Source organism: Capra hircus, assembly GCF_001704415.2.
Source record: "Capra hircus breed San Clemente chromosome X unlocalized genomic scaffold, ASM170441v1, whole genome shotgun sequence".
NCBI lineage: Eukaryota > Metazoa > Chordata > Mammalia > Artiodactyla > Bovidae > Capra > Capra hircus.
Window position 1 is genome coordinate 39,053,106 of NW_017189516.1, and position 21,439 is coordinate 39,074,544.

Sequence of the window (21,439 nt, forward strand, 5' to 3'; positions counted from 1 at the left end):
CAGCTCCACAATGCCCCTGGTCTAAATATCCAAGTTATAATGACTGGAATAATCCTAACCGCTTTCTTTGGTTCCACCAGCTCTAGCCATAGGAGCTGCTTCACGCAGTTGCTACATCAACAATATATTAAAAGAGTTCTCTTGCCTTTTCAGTCATCTAACGATCAATTCTTTAAATTCTCTCCGTGAAAATATTCGGGATGGTTTGTTTCCTGACATCTCCCCGACTAATTCACTGGACTAAATCCCATGACTGTGAGACACCCCTCAAGAATTTTCTCGCCCGGAGTATCTGTCTCTCCTCATTTTTATCACAGAATTCACTTTGCCGAACTATCATAGTTTTTTTCTTGCCCGACTCCATCCTAGGCCAACAAATCCATGAGGTCAGAGCACATGTTTCCTCAGTGACTGGCACATAGGAAAAACTCTCAAAAACACTGAGTTTGAATTAATGAATAAATGAAAGAGCGAGGAAAAATAAAACAGGAACAAAAGCAGCTGTTTTAGTATGAGATTTGGAAGGCTCCTGTAGCGCCCAAATGAAAGAGAAAGTTAGATGGTGCCGTGGGAAACAGGAGGACTGTGGCTGCACACAGCAAGCGAACCGAGAACAGGATAAAGGGGCAGCTGGGGCTTTTTGCAAAGAATACTCGGTGACAGGGAGAGTAGGGAGAGGAAAGGGTTGGAGGATTCCCAGAGCCTCCAAAGTGTGCAGGTTGTTTGAGCTCTCGAGGGATGACCAAGCCTTAAGTGACGTCGCTCACTTCGCCTCCGGGTCCCGCCCAGTCCTTGCCCGGGTTTCAGTTTAGGTTACTCCGCCCCCTCCGTCTCTGCCCCGCGCCTCCGGAGGAAACAGGTAAAACACGGAGAACCGGGTACTAGTTCAGGAGTTGTTTTGGGCATGCGTCCTCATCGTTCCGCGCGCAGGCGCAGTAACTTTCGTCTGGTGCTGCCGGTTTCCGATTTGGGGTAGACTTTGAAGTCAGTTCAGGCTATCCTCATTGACCGCCTTTCCCATGGGTCCCCGCCCTCCCGTGTGTGTGTAGGAAGCCTCGCGAGATCGCCATCGGCCGTCCCCGGCGGCGCCATCTTTGTGCCTGGCGAGCGACGGCGCTCAACGCGAGCCCTGAAGCTGGAGGTTCGCTTGCCAAGCTCTCGCCGAGACCGGATCCAGGAAATACGAGGCGGGCCTCGGTGGGAGGGACGCACTGAAGGAGGAGGGAGGGAAGGGGGCGGCGGCGGCTCTCACCGGACTCGGGCCCCGCTCGGCGCGCACCCAAGGGGGGTCGGGCGGGGAAGCGGCGCCGGGCCCGGACCCCCCGCGGGAGCTGGCGACTGGTGTGAGGGCGAGGCGGCGGCAGCGGCGAACAGGGAGCAGCGGCTGCGGGTGAGTGTCCGCGAGGAGGCCCGGCACCTGCCCGAGCCGGGGCGTCGGGAGTGGCCCCGGGGTCGTCTCGGTGACCCCGCTCCCGGGCGGTGGGCGTGTGCTGGTCTGCAGGTGTCCCGGGGACTCGTCTCGGCCTGAGGCTGCGGCGGACTCGGAGCACTGCAGGGCTGCCGGAGGTCTGCGCAGGGCCTGGCGCGCCCGCCCGGGACGCCCCGGGAGGCCGAGAAGAGAGGGAGTGGCCGGGGGCCTGGGTTGGCCTTCGCCCCCCAGCAGAGGGGATGATGTCCTTCCTTGCCGGCACCCTGTGCATTGCAAATAGTGAACCTCTGTGTACTGGCTTCAAGCCCCCCAAAAGCGTTTGGGAATGAAGACTAGCAAGGTTGGGGTTGTTGAGGGTGTTGAGAGAACCTGGGGAAGACTAGTAGCGATAGGAGTTAACTGTTCGAAAAGACGTTTGCCAATGATTGTTGGCAGGTGTGGGGTAAGGCGAACATACTGTCGACATTCTTTTAAAGAAGATCACACAAGCAGTCCTCTGAGGTCCAAAACAGAGTTATTCCCAGTTGGAGTTCTATAGTTTAGTGCTGTGTGGCAGCTCATTAAAGTGCCTAAATAAACTCAGGACTTGGCGGGGCGGGGGGTGGATGGGGGACAAGGTAGGTTAAAAAGTAAGCTGCATGTAAAATCAAAAGTTCATACTGTTGATGCAAAGCATTTTTGTCCTTACTGAAACGTAATTTATTTTTAATTGTTTAAGAAAACTTGTCACCTTTGGTCCAGACACGGCTTGTCAATTCCATGAGTTCCTCAGTGACATTTGTCAATCAGACAATAATTTTGGCTTGTCATGCATTCTGGTTTGTAAAAGAACAAGAATGAATGGGAAAGAAGAACTACTTGACAAACTTCGTTTCTTTTACACACTTTTTCCTTTTGGAACGATAAGGGGATTTAGTTTATGTCTTTGCTTTGCAGATATTTTGCAATAATATACCAGAACATTTGTAAGAAGAAAGAAACATTTCTGTTAAGAAAGGGCTTTTGAGAGGAGAGTTTAATGTTTCACAGTATTCGCTTTTAAAGGCATCATCCTAGCTTTTAAAAGCTGTACCATAGGCATCACCCCTGGTAAGGTTTTTTTTTTTTTTTTAACGAACCTAAAATTTTTTTATTGGAGTAAAGATGATTTACAGTGTTGTATTAGCCATGGTAAGTTTTGTGATGGTATCTTTTATGAATACCTGAAGGATGCAAACATATATACATACATAATTTTAAATGCCTCCATGATAGGAAGTGTTTGAATTTTAGCACGTTCCCCCTTACAGCTTTCTTAATCAACGGACTTTAGTGAAGGTAAATATTACATAGGTGATTTTTATCTTTACGTTTGACAGGACTTAATAATCTGTGTTCTGTCACTCTGAATTTTCTTCCACATGTTTCTTTGATACTGTCAACACACTCTGTACAGTTTGTATTGGAGCAAAGGGAGCAGACATTGAGTACTCAGACACTGGGCTTGGTGGGTTATGTATGTTTGCATTTAATCCTCATAGCTACCGTGTGCTAAAGGTAATAATATTATCTTTGTTTTACAGATAAGGACACTAACCTCCAGTATTCTTCAGTAACTTTCCTGAGTAGGTCATATAGCTGGTAAATTGTCGAGCTAGAACTCAAAATGATGTGTGTCTGATTCTAGAATATGTGCTTTTTCTGCTGTACTCTGCATAAGTATATGTGCTGACTAATACACATTTTGGGAAAATGGAAATTTTTATTGCAAAGAAATCTTTCAGTTCTGTTGGTAATCTTGAAAGCAGTCAGTGTCCTTGGTTGAAAATTATCTGTTTTTTTTTTTTCCTTTTCATATGTGACAATTTTCTAGCCAGGATAACATTTTAGCACAAGCCTGCTGATTAGTGAGAATTCCTAGTAGCCGGTAGTGACCTATCTGAAATTCAGATGTTTTCAGTAACTTTGCCTTCAGTTTCAGCCTGCCAAAGATACTTCAGAGATCAAATATCTTGTTTATTCTGGTCCTGAGTAGTTTTTGAAATTATATGACTACAATAAAATATAAACTATTTATAAGGATTTGAATTTGCTTTATCATAACTTGGAGGTTTATGCACACATATCCACACACCTACTCACCCAACCACCTATCTTCTCCAGCAAGTGAAGTACTTGATAGCAGATGCTGTTTTTCTTCTCTTTAATTTAGTACAGAGGTTTTGGACTGAGTTTGTATTTTGCAGAAAAATACAGCAGCTGTTCTGGGATCCAGCATAATCTTTAACGGGGCTAGGGAGTGAAAGACCATGTTGGTGAAACAGTAGAAACATCTTCCCAGTGGCCCATTGTTCACTTTTGTCCCCCCACTGGTCTGTGCTCTGGCATGTTTGTCATGATGCTGAGCTTGCCTACCTGACCGTTATCTCTGCTCAAGAGAGAGTTCAACTGGAAGAGTAACCACTGAAAGCTGAAATTAAAAAAAAAAAAAAAAAAAGAAAACAAATGCTAAGTGCTGGCACTCATCTTCTAGCAGGTCATTCGGTTAAGTTTACCTGTCAAATTAATTAACCCAGGCTGGAAGTTCTGGAAACATGGGCATAAGAGGGTGGAGGAAAAAGAAGTCCTGTGCTCCTCAGCATCTGTTCATGTTTTATGGAGTTTGGAGCTTTGCTTGTAATAAAATATCTTGAAGTCTTCATGGGTCATATTTGGTAATGATTGAGCAAGTTTTTCTTAATAGGTACACTCCCAAGAACGGGTTAAATAATTCCTTATTTGTGAAGGTTAATTACTCATGATATTTGGGCTACTGGGCCAAAAAAGTCAATAAATGATAATGTAAGTGAGTGCTCACCAAGTAAATAAAAAAGCCTTTCTGAAATGATTTATATTGCCACTGTATTAAAAAAGATACCAGGAAATTGTCTTATATGTATTTAGAAGTTTAGCTTCATACCTTCTTCATAATAAGCCTCAGTTTATTACCATGACCACAAATATTCATGTCAGAAAGTGAAATGGTCCTGATGAAATATTTGAAACTGTCAAAATGAATTCTAAATATTTAAGAACATATGATACTTTGATCCATTGGCAGCGCTGTTAATTTATTTGTCTGACCCTCCAATATCTTACTTCCCCCCTGCTTCAAATTTCTGTCCTTACTTTCCTTCCTCTCTTTCTGACCCTGTTTTTGTTGGTACCTGGAGCTTTCCCTTAGTTCTCAGTTGACACTGAGGTCCTCGGCAGAATGGATGATGACAAAGAAGGCAACAAAACTCTTGTAGGTCCACTCCCCTTCTCCAGATCCATGTGCTCTATGAGGTCAAGAGGGACCTGGTCAAGACCCCTTAACTCACTGCATTCTTGCACAAGAGTAGCCAGAAAGAGGGAGGCTTTGTCAAGACTCTTCCTGTGGTTTCTTTCTTCTCCTGGTCTCTCCTAAGCATTAGGGGGGAAAGCTTGTAACAGCCCATCTGCTGTGGGAGTAGCTGCTATTCCCTCATTGTCTTTTGCAGTCCAGCCCAACCCTCACAGGCTTTGCCTTGCTCCTTTTAGCTGCCATCCCACCCTTCTTCCTTTACTCCCAAGTAGGTGTTGCCTTCTCATCCCAGGATCTCCTTCCACCACAGCGCTGTCTTTTTGTCTTTCTAACTCTGGAGCCTAGTACACTGTCCACTGCCCTCTTTTATACCTTTCCTCTTGCTTGGCCTTGATCATGGAAGCCTACGCCTGTGGTTCTAGGGGAGCTGACTCAGTTAAGAGGAGGGAAGAATTCTTTTCTACTCCCAAGGTTTAGTGGGGCAAGGATACTCTTTTAAAATTCTTGACTGCTAAATGAGTTTTCTGATAGAAACATTGCTCATGAAGGTTCAGTATTTTATTATACGTCTGTATCCTTATGGTTAAGATTTAGTGGACTGTCTTGGAAGCTTGGCACATTGGATCTTTGTTTCCTGGGAAGGCAAGTTCGAGGCTCAGGTAGATGACTGAAAAAACCAGCTTGCGCTCCAGAAGTTGTTTGGGGTGGTGTGCTTTTTGTTACTCAGTGGAATGGTAGGGAGCAGATGTTTAGCTATCCAAAATTACATGTTAGGGGAATCAGGTGGCTCTTTGCAGAGATAAGCTGATAGTCTTTTTAGATGGTCAGTGGAGAATTTCTGAATTTAGACACGTGTTTTGAAATACAATTGAAGTTCAGTCTGTCCGGGATTAATGTTTGTCCTTGGAGCAGATGTTACAGTGTTGTGGAAAGAACAGAGTTTTTCTCTATCATGAAAGAATATCTTGTTCCCACTATTTCTTGCTGCTGTTCTGAAACTTTTCAAGGGTATTGGAACTATTGCAGTTATTTTACCCAAGTTTCTTTACTTAGTGATAAACACGGACAGTGTGTTTTAAGTTTACTAGTTTGTTGTTAAAGTTGCATGCTGTTACCACCGTTTGTATTGTTCAAACAAGGAATTTCAAAGTGATAAAAGCAAAGCAAAACACATTTAAATTTTGTTATTCCTAAATGTGTTCAGTCTTAGCTTGTTTGAAGGACATATTGCTAATAAGTGCTTCCCTGATAGTTCAGTTGGTAAAGAATCTGCTTTCAATGCAGGAGACCCGAGTTTGATTTCTGGGTTGGGAAGATCCACTGGAGAAGGGATGGGCCACCCACTGCAGTATTCTTGGGCTTCCCTTGTGGCTCAGCTGGTAAAGAATCTACCTGCAATGTGGGAGACCTGGGTTTGATCCTTGGGTTGGGAAGATCCCCTGGAGAAGGGAACGGCTACCCACTCCAGTATTCTGGCCTGGAGAATTCCATGGACTGTATAGTCCGTGGGGTTGCAAAGAGTCAGACACAACTTTCACTTATTCCTACTAAAAGGCAAGATGGGCCCTGCTTTTTTGTCTCCAAGCCAGTCGTTTAGAAAATGAATTAGAGTTAAGTGCCCTTTGTTGAAGGTGGTGAAGAATCCACCGACCAGTGCTGGAGACACCAGTTTGATCCCTGGGTCGGAAAGATCCCCTGGAGGAGGGCATGGCAACCCACTCCAGTATTCTTGCCTGGAGAATCCCATGGTCAGAGGAGCCTGGCAGGCTACAGTCCACGGAGTCACAAAGAGTTGGACATGACTGAGCCACCAGGTGCACTCTCATGCCCTTTAAGAGTTTACCAAATTATTTAGTTGCACACAGATTGCAGTGGTTAAAATATACTCTCTAGGGGTAAAATGCTCAGATATTCAAATCTTACTTTTCAAACTAACTAGCTCTGTGATCTTGGGCAAGTTGCTTAATCTCTGACCTGTTTCCTCATTTTTGAAATTGGGATAATGTAATATCCACCTCACAGGACTTTCATGAAGGTTAAATGAGCCAGAGGATGCGTAGTATTTAAAACATGCCTGGCAATGGCAAATGCTCAAAAAGAGTTAGTTCTGTGTTACTTTATCATCATCATTATTGCTGCTGCTATTACTACTTTAACTACCTTCTGATATGATTCCTGTTCTGTTCTGTGGGTTTGTGTGTATGTGTAAGATATATTTGTTTATTCTGTAATAGTTTTTTAATGCAAAACTTGGGGGGGAGTGGCAGTGAGAGCAGTATATTCAATGTTGGATACGTCCAAAATCGGCCACAATGCAGAAAATCCATAAAATATTAAACTAATTTTTTCCAGTAACACTTTCTATTATGTTAGATAAAAGGAACTGTGCCACTTTGACATTATGAGCAAAACTGGGTTATTTGAATAACCACAGAGTCTTTATTAAAATTTGTGTAAGTATAAGGCCAGAATAGAGAGAGCCTTAATTTCTAAATGGTTCATTTATAAGTATTACTTTTTGAAAATCGGCACCAATTTCCCACAGAAATAATGTCCCATATGGCCTTCTGATTCCCAGGCCAGCCCAGCATATCTGAATCTGAGGACTGATAGTACTATAAAAACGAACTTCTATGTATAACAATGTCTCAACAAGAATATGCACTGAGTTCATCGGGTACAGAGAGATTATGAGCACAATCTTGAAGATGGTGTGTTGGGGTCACATTCGTTCACAATTCTTGCAGGGACTCCCAAGCCTTGGGCAGAGAGCTTTCTTTTGTGGTGGAAGCTAAGCACAGGGTAAGTAGTGGGACCTGGTTTCTAGAAGGGAGGAGGTTTTTCTTGGCTTGCCTCCTCAAACAGCTGTGTAGTGTAGTTGTTGTTCAGTCGCTAAGTTGTGTCTGAATCTTTGTGACCCCATGGATTGCAGCATGCCTAGTGGTTGCCATCAAATTTCTGTTCTGTCATGGAACCTCTCATGTAAAATGTAGATGTAAGTACTGCTTACTTTACAAGGTTTGGGGCAGTGTTAAATGTGTTAATAAATACAAAGCAATTAAAACAGCACCTGGCCCATTGGCCCATTGGTGAGTACATAAGAAATGTTATATATGTGTGTGTGTGTGTATGTATTATTAAACTTTGGCTGTTCATTGTACATATCTGCTGTAGTCAAATAAGATTATTCTCCTCCTTTTCCACTGAAAAATACTTTCATAACTTTTCATTTTCATCCCTGCCTAAAATAAGCATCTTTTTTTTGAGGCTTTTCTGGGAGTTTATTTTATAATATTGAAGCATTGGAGAAATAGGTGACTCTTTACTCTTTAAGTAAAGAGTCCCTTCTGTGTGTATCTTCTCATCCCCGTTTTAGGCCTTGTAGGGATGTGGAGATGCATTGCCTGAAAATACTGACTGGATCAGAATTGAGGTATAAATTTTTTGACTTCTGGTAGTTCTTGCTAAGACATTTTTTTAAAAATAGGCAAAAATAGAACAGAGTTCCCATATACTCTTCATCCAGGTGTATGTAGCAATGGTACGTTTGTCAAAACTAAGACACTAACATTGGTATATTATTATTAGCTAAACTGAGATTTATTTGATTTCACAAGTTTTCCCACTAATGTCCTGTTCTGTTTTAGGATCCATTTGAGGGTACCATGTTGCATTTAGTTACTAGGTCATTTTTAACCTTTAGGGGATAAGTTTCTGTGGCCATAAAACCATTTTCTGATTTAATCTTTCTGCAGGTCCTCAAAAGGCCAGGTGTTTCCCCTGGGGATGTCTAGTTCAGGGATTCATCTTGGCAGTGAACTTTATAGTTTGAAATAAAGGAAGAGTCCTATGATAGAGGAAAGAATGCTGTGGTGTTAGGGTGGAGACTAAAGCATTTTTATAATTTAGAAATATGTTGAACTGAATGGGTTATTTCATGTACTGTTTGTTGGATTTCAATGGATTTAGCTTCAGAATGACAAGACATCTTTTAAAATCGTTAAAGATATATAGAAGACATACTTCATATTAGATATAGAAGCTAAGTGGAATGAATTGCAGAAAGTAGTTGTAATTCTGGTTGAGAAATTAATGTTAAGTTTGTACAATAACTTGTTAATTTAGCACATTTGTTTATTTATATGTATTGACCTCAGTGTGAGGTCATGATTGATCATTATTTTGTCTTTTTCAGGAGTACTGTATGCTATAGGTGCCATTGTCATTCTAAATTATCACTTATGCCTTACATTTGATGTCACAGTCATCATTTAGTGTAAACAGAAAGTTATCTGTTAGGTTGCACATCATGAACTTTACTTTAGGAAGTCTTATCTTTTCTGCCCCAGAAATAGTATTTGGCTATTAGTCATGGATGGCAAACAAATTAATTTTGTGTTGGTAACATTTGGATGAGAATGTTTTCATTGAATGTGGTATGTATTAAGGGACCCTGCCAATAAACAAACCCTTGGTGGGTTGAAGTGCCCTAGAACTTATGGAAAACTGGGAGAGGGGAGAACTTAAATAGCTTCAGTTGTTTCTACTTATCAAGAGCTGCTTATGACCTTGGGCAAATCACCCAATTTCAAAGGACCTTAGTTTCTTCGTTTGTGAATTTAGGAGATTTGACTAGATGTGTCAGTCTATTCATTTCTAAGATTTGAAAGAACCTCTTATTTAATGAAAAGCTATATTGCACAGGGAACTATATTCAGTATCCTGTGATAAACCATAATGGAGAAAAATGTGAAAAAGAATGTATATATAACTGAATCACTTTGCTGTACTGCAGAAATTAAGACAACATTGTAAATCAACTTACTTGAATAAAATAAACTAAAACCCTTATAAGATCGTGTTGCTTGTCTTGCATCTTTATGAATCAGCATTAGTCACTAATCTAGATATAAATCAATTTATCTTTTGAGGTTTGAATAATTACAAACGACTGTCACTGTAAGTTTAAGAATCTCCAGTTGGTTTGAGAGCTCTAGCAATATTTTTTGGTAATTAGCATATTGTATGATACCTGCTTTTTAAAATTTTTATTTAATTTCTGTGCTTTGCCCTGAAAGCAGTGGACTTCAAACTTTTTTGCTCTCATATCCTCTAATCAATTTTGAAAATTAGGTACCCCTTTTTGTACCCTTTTGGTCACTTACTGCCCTCTAACCATTTCCCTGACTTTAAACATCAGAGATTTTTTTTTGCCTATTTTGTATTTTATATAAATAGAATCCTACTATAGTCTCTTGTGCAGCATTAGAATATAGATAAACCTCAAATTATGAATAGGAGATTTATCTACATCGTGTATAGTTGTTACCTGTTCTTTATCCATCAACTAGTGTTGATGGGTATGTAGGTAGGTCTCAGTTTTTGACTTTGGAGTAGGCAAAATTTCTTAAATGGGACTTTTTCAATGATACATATTTGTTTTAGAGTTGTGACTAGAGGATGAGAAAACTGGCTTGGCATCTGACAGTTTTGCAACCGTTAATATATGGTAAAGTGTTTTACTTTATAAATCTTAAAGTGTCAATATTTATAACTAGATCTAGGCGTTGTGCTTTTATAACTGTTTTCAGTAGAATTCCTTCAGAAATGTGTCATGTACGTCCTTGCTTATTTTGACTTGCTGATTTGTAGAAGTTCTTTACTATATGCTAGAAATGAGCTCTCCCTGTGTATATATACCATAGTTTGCTTCGTTCATTCCTTGATGGACACTTAGGTTGTTTCCATATTTTCACCATTATAAATAATGCTGCAGTGAACATGGGGGTGCATATAACTTTCCAAATTAGTGGTTTTGTTTTCTTTAGATAAATACCCCAACAGAATCGCTGTACTATATGTTAGTTTTATTTTTAATATTTCTGAGAAACCTCCCTACTGTTTTTCATGGTGGCTGCACCAATTTACATTACCACCAACAGTGCACAAGCATTCACTTTTCTCTACATCCTTGCCAGCATTTGGTATGTCTTATCTTTTTAATAATAGTCATTCTGATAGATGTGAGATGGTCTCTCATTGTGCTTTTGATTTACATTTCCCGATGGTTAGTGATGTTAAGCAGCTTTTCATGTACCTTTTGGCCATCTGTGTGTCGTCTGTGGAATAATGTCTATTCATATCTTCTGCCAATTTTTTAATCAGATTTTCTCCCATGCTATTGAGTTACGTGAGTTCTTTGTCTATTTTGAATCTTAGTCCTTTATCAGAGACGTGATTTGAAAATATTTTTTCCCATTCATGTTGATGTATGGCAAAACCAATACAATATTGTAAAGTAAAAATAATAAATAAATGATAAATGGTTTAAAAAAATAAAAATTCTCCCATTTTATAGGTTGCTTTTTCATTTCTTAATGGTTTCTTTCTCTGTGTAGAAGCATTTTTGTTTTGAAGTAATCCCACTTGTTTTTTTGCTTTTGATGTCAGGTCCAAAAATAATTACCAAGACCTATGTCAAAGAGCTTACTGCCTATGTTTTCTTCTAGGACTTTTATGGTTTAGAGTATTATGTTCAAGTCTTTAATCCATTTTGAATTAGTTTTTGTGCATAGTGTAACATTAGTGGTCCATTTATTGTTTTGCATGTGACTGTCCAGTTTTCTCAACACCATTTCTTGAAGAGACTATGTCATTTTCCCAATATATATTCTTGGCTTCTGTGTTGTAATGGACTGTCTATCTGTTCCATTGATCTATATGTCTGTATTTATGCTAACTCCATACTGTTTTGATTAGTATAGCTTTGTAATATAGTTTGACACTGGGAAGCATGATGGTTCCAGCATTTTTATTTCTCACAATTGCATTGATTATTGGAGGTCTTTGGTGACTGCATGTAAATTTTAGGATTGTTTGTTCTCTGTGAAAAATACCATTGGAATTTGGTATCTGTGGATTGCTTTAGGCAGTATGAACATTTTAACAATATTAATTCTCCCAATTCATGGGCATGTACTATCTTTTTTTCTGTCTTAAGTTTCTTTCAACAATGTCTTGTAGTTTCAGGAATATACGTCTTTAACCTCCTTCATTAGATTTATTCCTTGGTAGTTTGTTCTTTTTGATGTGGTTGTAAATGGGATTGTCTTAATTTCTCTGTGCTGTGCTGTACTTAGTTGCTCAGTCGTGTCTGACTCTTTGTGACCCCATGGACTATAATATAGCCAACTAGGCTCCTCTGTCCATGGGGATTCTCCAGGCAAGAATACTGGAGTGGATTGCCATGCCCTCCTCCAGGGGATCTTCCTGACTCAGGGATCTAACCGAGGTTTTCTGCATTGCAGGTGGATTCTTTACTGACTGAGCCATCATTTTATTAGTATAACAAATGTTTTTTCTGTATTGATTTTGTGTCTTTTAGTTTTATTGAATTCATTTATTGGTTGTAACAGTTTTTTGATGGAGTCTTAAGAGTTTTCTATATATGATGCCATGTCATCTGCAAATATTGATAGTTCTTCTTCGTTTCCAGTTTGAATGCTTTTTATTTCTCGCCTAATTTTTTGGCTAGGTCTTCCAGTGCTAGGAAGAAAATGGCAGAAAATGGAGAAGGAAATGGCACCCCACTCCAGTACTCTTGCCTGGAAAATCCCATGGACAGAAAAGCCTGGCAGACTACAGTCCATGGGTTCACAAAGAGTCGGACAAGACTGAGCGACTTCACTTCACTTCCAATGTTACATTGAATAAAAGTGATGAGAGTGGACATTTTTAGCTTGTTCCTGATCATAGAGGAAAAACTTTCAGCTTTATACTTTTGAATATGATGTTAGCGGTAGACCTGTACATATATCTTTCCACTCCCTCTGTACCCACTTTCTTGAGAATTTTAATCATGAATGAATGTTGAATTTTGTCAAATGTTTTTTCTGCATCTATTGAGATGATCATATGATTTTTATCCTTTATCTTGTTAATGTAGTACATCGTATTGACTGATTTGCAGCTATTGCACCATCCTTGCCTCCCTGGAATGAACCCTTTGATTATAATATATGGTTCTTTTAATGTACTGTTGATTTTCATTTGCTAATATTTTGTTGAGAATTTTTCCTCTGTGTTCATCAAGGATATTGGACTGTTGTTTTCTTTGTTTTGATATCCTTGTCTAGTTTTAGTATCAGCCCAATTCTGGCCTTTTAAAATGAGTTTGGAAGTGTCCTCTTCTGGTTTTTATTATTGTTGTTGTTGTTTTTTCTCTCTTCTGTTTTTTGGAAAGAGTTTGGGAGGGATTTGTGTTAATTCTTTGAATGTTTGGTAGACTTCACCAATGGAGCTCTCAGATCCTGGGCTCTTCTTTGTTGGGAGATTTTTGGTTACTGATTCAGTCTCCCTAATAGTAATTGATCTATTCACATTTTCTATTTCTTCATGATTCACTCTTAGAAGATTGTGTGTTTGTAGGAATGTATTCATTTCTTTCATGTTGTCCCCTTTATTGGTATTTAATTGTTCATTGTGATCTCTTATGATCTTTTGTATTTCTGTGGTATCCCTTGTAAAGGTTTGTCAGTTTTGTCTACTTTTTCAAAGAACCACCTCTTAGTTTCATTGATCTTTTCTGTTGTCATTTTGGTCTCTATTTCATTCATTTCCACTCTGATCTTTGTTATTTCCTTCATTCTACTAACTTTGGACTTCATTTTTTCTTCTTCTAGTTCCTTGAAGTGTAATGTTCTGTTGCTTATTTGCATCTTTATTGTTTCTTCAGGTAGGCCTTTGTTACTGTGAACTTCCCTCTTAGAACTACTTTGTTGAACCTCATAATTTTGGTGTATTTTATTTTCATTTGTCTCAAGGTATTTTTGCATGTGTGTGTTAGTTGCTCAATCGTGTCTGACTCTTTGCATCCCCATGGCCTGTAGCCCACCATGCTCTTCTGTTCATGGAATTCTCCAGGCAAGAATACTGGAGTTGGTAGTCATTTCCTTCTCCAGGGGAATCTTCTCAACCCAGGTCTCCTGCATTGCAGGCAGATTCTTTATCTGAGCCACCAGGGATTTTTCTGTTGACCTATTAGTTGTTCAGTAACATGTTTAATCTCACATGTTAGTGAATTTTTCAGTTTTCCTCTTGTGATTGATTTCTAATTTATACCATGTTTGGGAAAGATGCTTGACATGGGTTTATTTCTTTGTAAAACTGTTTGGTAAGTTACATTTTTTAATGGCTGAGTTATACTCCATTGTATATATGTACCACATCTTCTTTACCCATTCCTCTGTTGATGGACATTTAGATTGCTTCCATGTCATAGTTATTGATAATAACAGTGCTGCTGTAGACACTGGGATGTATGTATCCTCTAAAACCATGTTTTTCTCCAGATATATGCCTAAGAGTGGGATTGCAGGGTCATATGGCTTTATTTTTAGTTTAAGGAATGTCCATACTGTTCTCCATAGTAGCTGTACCAATTTATATTCCCACTAACAGTGTTGGAGAGTTCCTTTTTCTCCACACCCTCTCCAGCATTTATTTGTAGACTTTTTGATGATGGCTGTTCTGAGTGGTGTGAGGTGATACCTCATTGTAGTTGTGATTTGCATTTGACACCACTCTTATGGCAGGAAGTGAAGAGGAACTAAAAAGCCTCTTGATGAAAGTGAAAGAGGAGAGGGAAAAAGTTGCTTAAAGCTCAACATTCAGAAAACTGAGATCATGGCATCTGGTCCCATCACTTCATGGGAAATAGATGGGGAAACAGTGGAAACAGTGTCAGACTTTATTTTGGGGGGCTCCAAAATCACTGCAGATGGTGATTGCAGCCATGAAATTAAAAGACGCTTACTCCTTAGAAGGAAAGTTATGAACAACCTAGATAGCATATTCAAAAGCAGAGACATTACTTTGCCAACAAAGGTCTGTCTAGTCAAGGCTATGGTTTTTCCAGTAGTCACGTATGGATGTGAGAGTTGGACTGTGAAGAAAGCTGAGCGCCGAAGAATTGATGCTTTTGAACTGTGATGTTGGAGAAGACTCTTGAGAGTCCCTTGGACTGCATGGAGATCCAGTCAGTCCATTCTGAAGGAGATCGGCCCTGGGTGTTCTTTGGAAGCAATGATGTTAAAGCTGAAACTCCAGTACTTTGTCCACCTCATGCGAAGAGTTGACTCATTGGAAAAGACTCTGATGCTGGGAGGGATTGGGGGCAGGAGGAGAAGGGGCCGACAGAGGATGAGATGGCTGGATGGCATCACGGACTTGATGGACGTGAGTTTGAGTGAACTCCAGGAGATGGTGATGGACAGGGAGGCCTGGTGCAATTCATGGGGTCGCAAAGAGTCAGACACGACTGAGCGACTGAACTGAACTGAATAATTAGCAATGTTGAGCATCTTTGCATGTTTCTCTTGGTTATCTGTGTGTCTTCTTTGGATAAATGTCTATTTAGGTCTTCCACTCATGTTGCGGTTGAGTTTTTTTGGTATTGAGCTACATGAACTGTTTGTAGATTTGGAGATTTATCCCTTGTTGGTCACATAGTTTGCAAATATTTTCTGCCATTCTGTGAGTTGTCTTTTCATTTTGTTTATGGTTGCCTTTACAAAGGCTTTTGAGTATAATTAAGTCCCATTTGTTTATCTTTGTGTTTATTTCCATTACTCTAGTAGATCGAGAAAGATACTGCTGTGATTTATGTTAAAGAGTGTTCTTCATATATTTTCCTCTAAGAGTTTGATAGTATCAGGTCTTGTATTTAGGTCTTTGATTCATTTTGAGTTTATTATTGTAAATGGTATTAAAGAATGTTCCAGTTTATTATTTTTATTCATTTATTGATTGACAGTTTATGGCTGTGTTGGGTCTTTGTCACATATGGAGTTTCTCTGGTTGGTGTGAGCAAGGGCTACTCTTCATTGCTGTGTGTGGGCTTCTCATTGCAGTAGCTTCTCTTGTTGTGGAGCACATACTCTAGGTGTGCAGGCTTCATTATGTGCAGCTCATGGGATCTAGAGTGCAGGCTTAGTAGTTGTGATGCATGGGCCTAGTTGCCTTGAGGCATGTCGGATCTTCTTGGACCAGAGATCAAACCCGTGTTGCCTGCATTGGCAGGCAGATTTGTAACCATTGGCCCACCAGGGAAGTCGCAAGAATCTTCTAATTTAATTCTTTTACATCTAGCTGTCATGTTTTCTGAGCACCACTTACTGAAGAGACCTCCATTGTATATTCTTGCCTCCTTTGTTGTAGATTAATTGACCATAGGTGGGTGGGTTTATTTCTGGGTTTTCTGTCTTGTTCCATTGATCCGTATTTCTCTTTTTGTGCCAGTACCATAATACTGATTTGATGACTGTAGAAGGCAATGGCAACCCACTCCAGTACTTTTGCCTGGAAAATCCCATGGACGGAGGAGCCTGGTAGGCTGTAGTCCATGGGGTTGCTATGAGTCAGGCACGACTGAGCGACTTCACTTTCACTTTTCACTTTCATGCATTGGAGAAGGAAATGACAACCCACTCCAGCATTCTTGCCTGGAGAATCCCAGGGATGGGGGAGCCTGGTAGGCTGCCATCTATGGGGTCTCACAGAGTCAGACACGACTGGAGTGACTTAGCAGTAGCAGTAGCAGCTTTATAGTATAGCCTGAAGTCAGGGAGCCTGATTCTTCCAGATCCGTTTTCTTTTTCAAGATTGCTTTGGTTCTTTTGTATCTTTGTACAAATTTTAAGATTTTTGTTCTAGTTCTTTGAAAAATACTGTTGGTAATTTGATAGGGATTGCATTGAATCTGTATATTGCTTTGGGTGGTATACTCACTTGACTATTAATTCTTTGTATCCAGGAACACCATCTATCTATCCATCTTTCTATGTCATGTTAGATTTCATTCATCTTTGTCTTACAGTTTTCAGAGTATCAGTGTTTTGCCTCCTTAGGTAGGTATATCCCTAGGTGCTTTCTTCTTTTTGATGTCATGGTAAATGGGATTGTTTCCTTAATTTGTCTTTCTGGTCTTTTGTTGCTAGTCTGTAGATATGCAAGAGAGCTCTTTATATAAATTCTGTATCTTGCAACTTTATTGAATTCATTGATAAACTCTAGTAGTTTTCCGGTAGCATCTTTATGATTTTCAGGGCTTTCCGGGTGGCTCAGTGGTAAAGAATCCTCCTGCCAATGCAGGAGACTGAAGAGATGTGAGTTCAATCCCTGGGTCAGGAAGATCCCTTGGAGTAGGAAAAGGCAACCCACTCCAGTATTCTTGCCTGGAAAATTCCATGGACAGAGGAGCCTGGTGGACTATAGTCCATGGGATCGCAGAAAGTCAGACATGTCTGAACATGCACACATGTACATGTACAGTTACCTGTAAAGAGTTATCATGTTATCTGTAAAGAATGACAGTTTTACTTTTTTTTTTTCCAATTTGGATTCCTTTTATTTTTTCTGTGATTGCCATGGCTAGGACTTCTAAAAGTGTTTTGAATAAAAGTGGCAAGAGTAGACATCCTTGTTTTGTTCATGATATTAGAGGAAATGAGTATGATATTTGCGGTAGGTTTGTCATATATGGCCTTTATGATGTTGAAGTATGTTCCCTCTATGCCACGTTTCCAGAGTTTGTTTTTCTTTTAATCATAAATGGGTATTGGATTTTGTCAAATGCTTTTCCAGCATCTACTGAGATCATTCAATTTTTATTCTTCAATTTGTTGATGCATTATACCACACTGATTTGTGAATATTGAAAAATCCTTGCATCCCTTGGATAAATTCTTCTTGATCATGGTGTATGATTCTTTTAATGTGCTATTAGATTCAATTTGAAGGTATTTTGTTGAGGATTTTTATGCCTTTGTTCATCAGTGATACTGGCATGTAATTTTCTTTTTTGTTGTTGTTGTATCTTTGTCTAGTTTTGGTGTCAGGGTGATGGTGGCCTCACAGAATGAGTAACCATTTACATTTAAGGTTAATTATTGATGTCTATTTTGTTAATTGCTTTGGATTCGTCTTTGTAGGTCTTTTTTCTCCCCTTCCTCTTTTGTTCTTCTGTGATTTCATGACTATGTTGTATTGCTTTCTCTCCCTCTTCTTCCCCCTCATTGAAGGGTGTTAGTTCCTTGACCAGGGATCAAAGTGTGTGTGTGTGTGTGTCTCTGTGTGTGTGTCTGTGTGTGTGACCAGGGATCAAAGTGTGTGTGTGTGTGTGTGTGTGTGTGTGTGTGTGTGTGTGTATCTGCTGTAGATTTTTGGTTTGCGGTTCCCATGGATTCTGATATAGTGGTCTGTATATATAAACAAGATCATTTTAAGGTTCCTATTATCTGAGTTTGTACTCTCCTCATGATTGTCGTTTTGATACCACATTTATGCATAGATGCTGTCCTATCTTTACTGTATGCTTTCCTTTACCAGGGAGTTTGTAGTATTCTTGTTTGCAGTTGTCCCCCCACCCCTTTTTTCCCCACCTAGAGAAGTTCCTTTAGTATTTTGCAAAACTGTTCTAGTGGTGCTGAATTCTTTTAGTTTTTGCTTGTCTGTAAAGCTTTTGATTTCTCCGTCAAATCTCAGTGAGAGCCTTGCTGGGTACAGTATTGCTTGCAGGTTCTTCCCTTTCAGCCTTTAAATGTATCCTGCCACTCCATTCTGGTCTGCAGCTGCTGCTGCTAAGTCGCTTCAGTCATGTCCAACTCTATGTGACCCCATAGGCGGCAGCCCACCAGGCTCCCCAACCCCTGGGATTCTCCAGGCAAGAACACTGGAGTGGGTTGCCATTTCCTTCTCCAATGCGTGAAAGTGAAAAGTGAAAGTGAAGTCGCTCAGTCGTGTCCGACTCTTAGCGACCCCATGGACTGCAGCCTACCAGGCTCCTCCGTCCATGGGATTTTCCAGGCAAGAGTACTGGAGTCTGGTGCCATTGCCTTCTCCTTCTGGTCTGCAGAGTTTCTGCTAATAAATCAACTGATAATCTTGTGGTAATTCTCTTATAGCTATTTGTTGCTTTTCATTTTTTTTCTTTTGTCTTTATTTTTTGTAAATCTTATTACTGTGTACCTCTGCATGCTTCACCTTAGGCTTATCCTGGCTTTAATGCTCTGTACTTCCTGAACTTGGGTAATTGTTTCCTTCCTGTGATAGGGAAGTTTTCAGCTGTTATCTCTTCAGATATTTGCTCAGGTCCTTTCCCTCTCTCTTCTCCTTCTGTTACTCCTATAATGCTGCTGTTGGTACATTTAATGTTCTCCGAGAGGTCTCTTGGCTGGTTGGCTGGTTTGATCAAACCTGTCAACCCTAAAGGAAATCAACCCTAAATATTCATTGAAAGGACTAAAGCTGAAACACCAATACTTTGGCCTCCTGGATGCAAAGAGCCAACTCACTGGAAAAGATCCTGATGCTGGGAAAGATTGAGGGCAGGAGGAGAGCAGGTGACAGAGGATGAGATGGTTGGATGACATCACCGACTCGATACTCATGAGTTTGAGCAAGCTTTGGGAGATGGTGAAGAACAGGGAAGCCTGGTGTGCTGCAGTCCATGGGGTCACAAAGAGTCAGACATGACTTTTAGTAACTGAACAACAACGCAGAGGTCTCGTAGATGGTCTTCATTTTTTTCCATTCTTTTTTTCTTTATCATGTAGCCGTGATTTCCACCATTCTGTCTTCTAGATCACATATCCTTCACTTACTTTGCTGTTGGTTGCTTCTAATATATTTTTTTTTTATTTTAGGTATTTGTATTATTCATTTTGTGTGTATGTTCTTTAGTTCTTCTAGGTCTTTGTCAAGCATTTCTTGTATCTTCTCAATCTGCATCCATTCTTATTCCAAGACCTTGGATCATCTTTACTATCATGACTCCAGATTCTTTTTTGGGTAGTTTGCCTGTCTCCACTTAGTTGTTCTTCTAGAGTTTTATCATTTTTCTTTTTATTTATTTTTAAATGAAACAAAGATGAACATTTTTAATGATAAAAAGTACAATTCACAAGGAAGATAGATCTCATAAACCATTAGACACCTTATAACTAAGAAAGGTACATAAAGCAAAAATCAGAAGAAATATAAGGGAAAAGAAAATATATATATATATATAATCATACTGAGACATATTAACATTCCTCTGAGAATATTTTATCAAGTGCAGAAAAAATAAGAATTGGAGCATCTTGAATGATGTCACTAATAATTTAAATATAATAGATTTGTATTTACATCAATTTATATTAATCTTCTGTCCTACACAAATATACTTAAAATATTGTATCTCATACCTTGTTACTAGATTTCCACAGGACATTTTGAAAAACTGGCAAAAAAATAAACACTCCTAAATTTCAAAAAGTAGAATTCTTTTTCTTTGTGATTTAGTTATACATATACACATATATTCTTTTTGAAATTATTTTCCATTGTAGGTTATTACAAGATATTGACTATAGTTCCCTGTGCTATACAGTAAATCTTTGTTGTTTAGTGTTTATCTAATTTTTAAATTAGAAATCTAGCATTCTGGCAATAATTGAAACAGGTGGAATCAAAATGTCATAAATTGCTTAGCTAGGCAAAAATTAATAATTCTTCTAAAATACATATATAATACATATTATTCATATATGTCTACAAAAGCTTTTCTAGTATGCTTGATAAAGACTTGAGAAAGAAAAATGAAAGTCTCTCAGTCATGTCCGATTCTTTGTGACCCCATGCGCTGTAGCCCACCAGGCTCCTCTCTCCATGGAATTCTCCAGGCCAGAATACCAGAGTGGGTAGCCATTCCCTTCTCCAGGCGATCTTCCCAACCCAGGATTGAACCCAGGTTTCCCACATTGCAGCTGGATTCTTTACCAGCTGAGCCACCAGGGAAGCTGGAGTGGGTAGCCTATCCCTTCTCCAGGGGATCTTCTGACCCAGGAATTAAGTCTCCTGCATTGCAGGTGGATTCTTTACCAACTGAGCTATCAGAGAAACCCTAGAGAAAGAACATCAAAACAAAAGAGATGGAGAAATTGGAAAACATAAACTAAGTGAAATGGGAACACTGAATATGAAATAGATAAAGTGAAACAAACTAGATAAAACTAAAAGATCCTTATATAGTCTAGTTGTTTTTAAACATAACTGCTCTCTAGAAACATATCTGGAGCTCTGGTGAAAAAAAGCGGTATCTGGGCATTTATATTTTTCAAAAAATTCCAAGATAATTCTGGTATGCATCTTGTTTTAAAAAGTGATTACAGATTTTTCTATTGAATGGTAGTTTGGTGATACAGAGTTCTATTATTTTTCTGTTGACCAGTCATGATACAATGGTATTGAGTAATAGTAACATAATCACAATAGTAAAGTGAAGTCACTCAGTTGTGTCCGACTCTTTGCTACCCCGTGGACTGTAGCCTACCAGGCTTCTCTGTCCATGAGATTCTCTAGGCAAGAATACTGGAGTGGGTTACCATTTCCTTCTCTAGGGGATCTTCCCGACTCAGGGATCGAACCCAGGTCTCCCACATCGGAGGCAGATGCTTTATGTTTATTATTTTTCACAATCAATAGCCAGACAAAAAATAAAAGATAATTACAACTGCAAGCCATAATAGGAACATGATTAACCTAACAATCTAAAATAATTACATACAATTTCAGGGGTCAAGCAGAGCGATATGCTAAGTGGAAGTTCATACATACACATGTTTTCTTCTTCTCAGCCAGTCTGTGTCTTTTGGTTGGTGCATTTA

The 21,439-nt window shown here is 39.5% G+C and overlaps 1 protein-coding gene across 5 annotated transcripts in view; it reads left to right on the forward strand.

Moving 5' to 3' along the window:
* Positions 1 to 1,244: 1,244 nt before the first annotated feature.
* TAB3 (TGF-beta activated kinase 1/MAP3K7 binding protein 3) overlaps positions 1,245 to 21,439 on the forward strand; it is a 91,558-nt gene continuing 71,363 nt past the window's right edge. For 2 of the 5 annotated variants that reach the window (XM_018043807.1, XM_018043804.1), the window contains exon 1: positions 1,245 to 1,390. The gene's annotated coding sequence lies outside the window, so the exon portion shown is untranslated. The remainder of the gene's footprint in view (positions 1,391 to 21,439) is intronic. The other 3 variants (XM_018043803.1, XM_018043802.1, XM_018043805.1) reach the window with 2 other exon arrangements.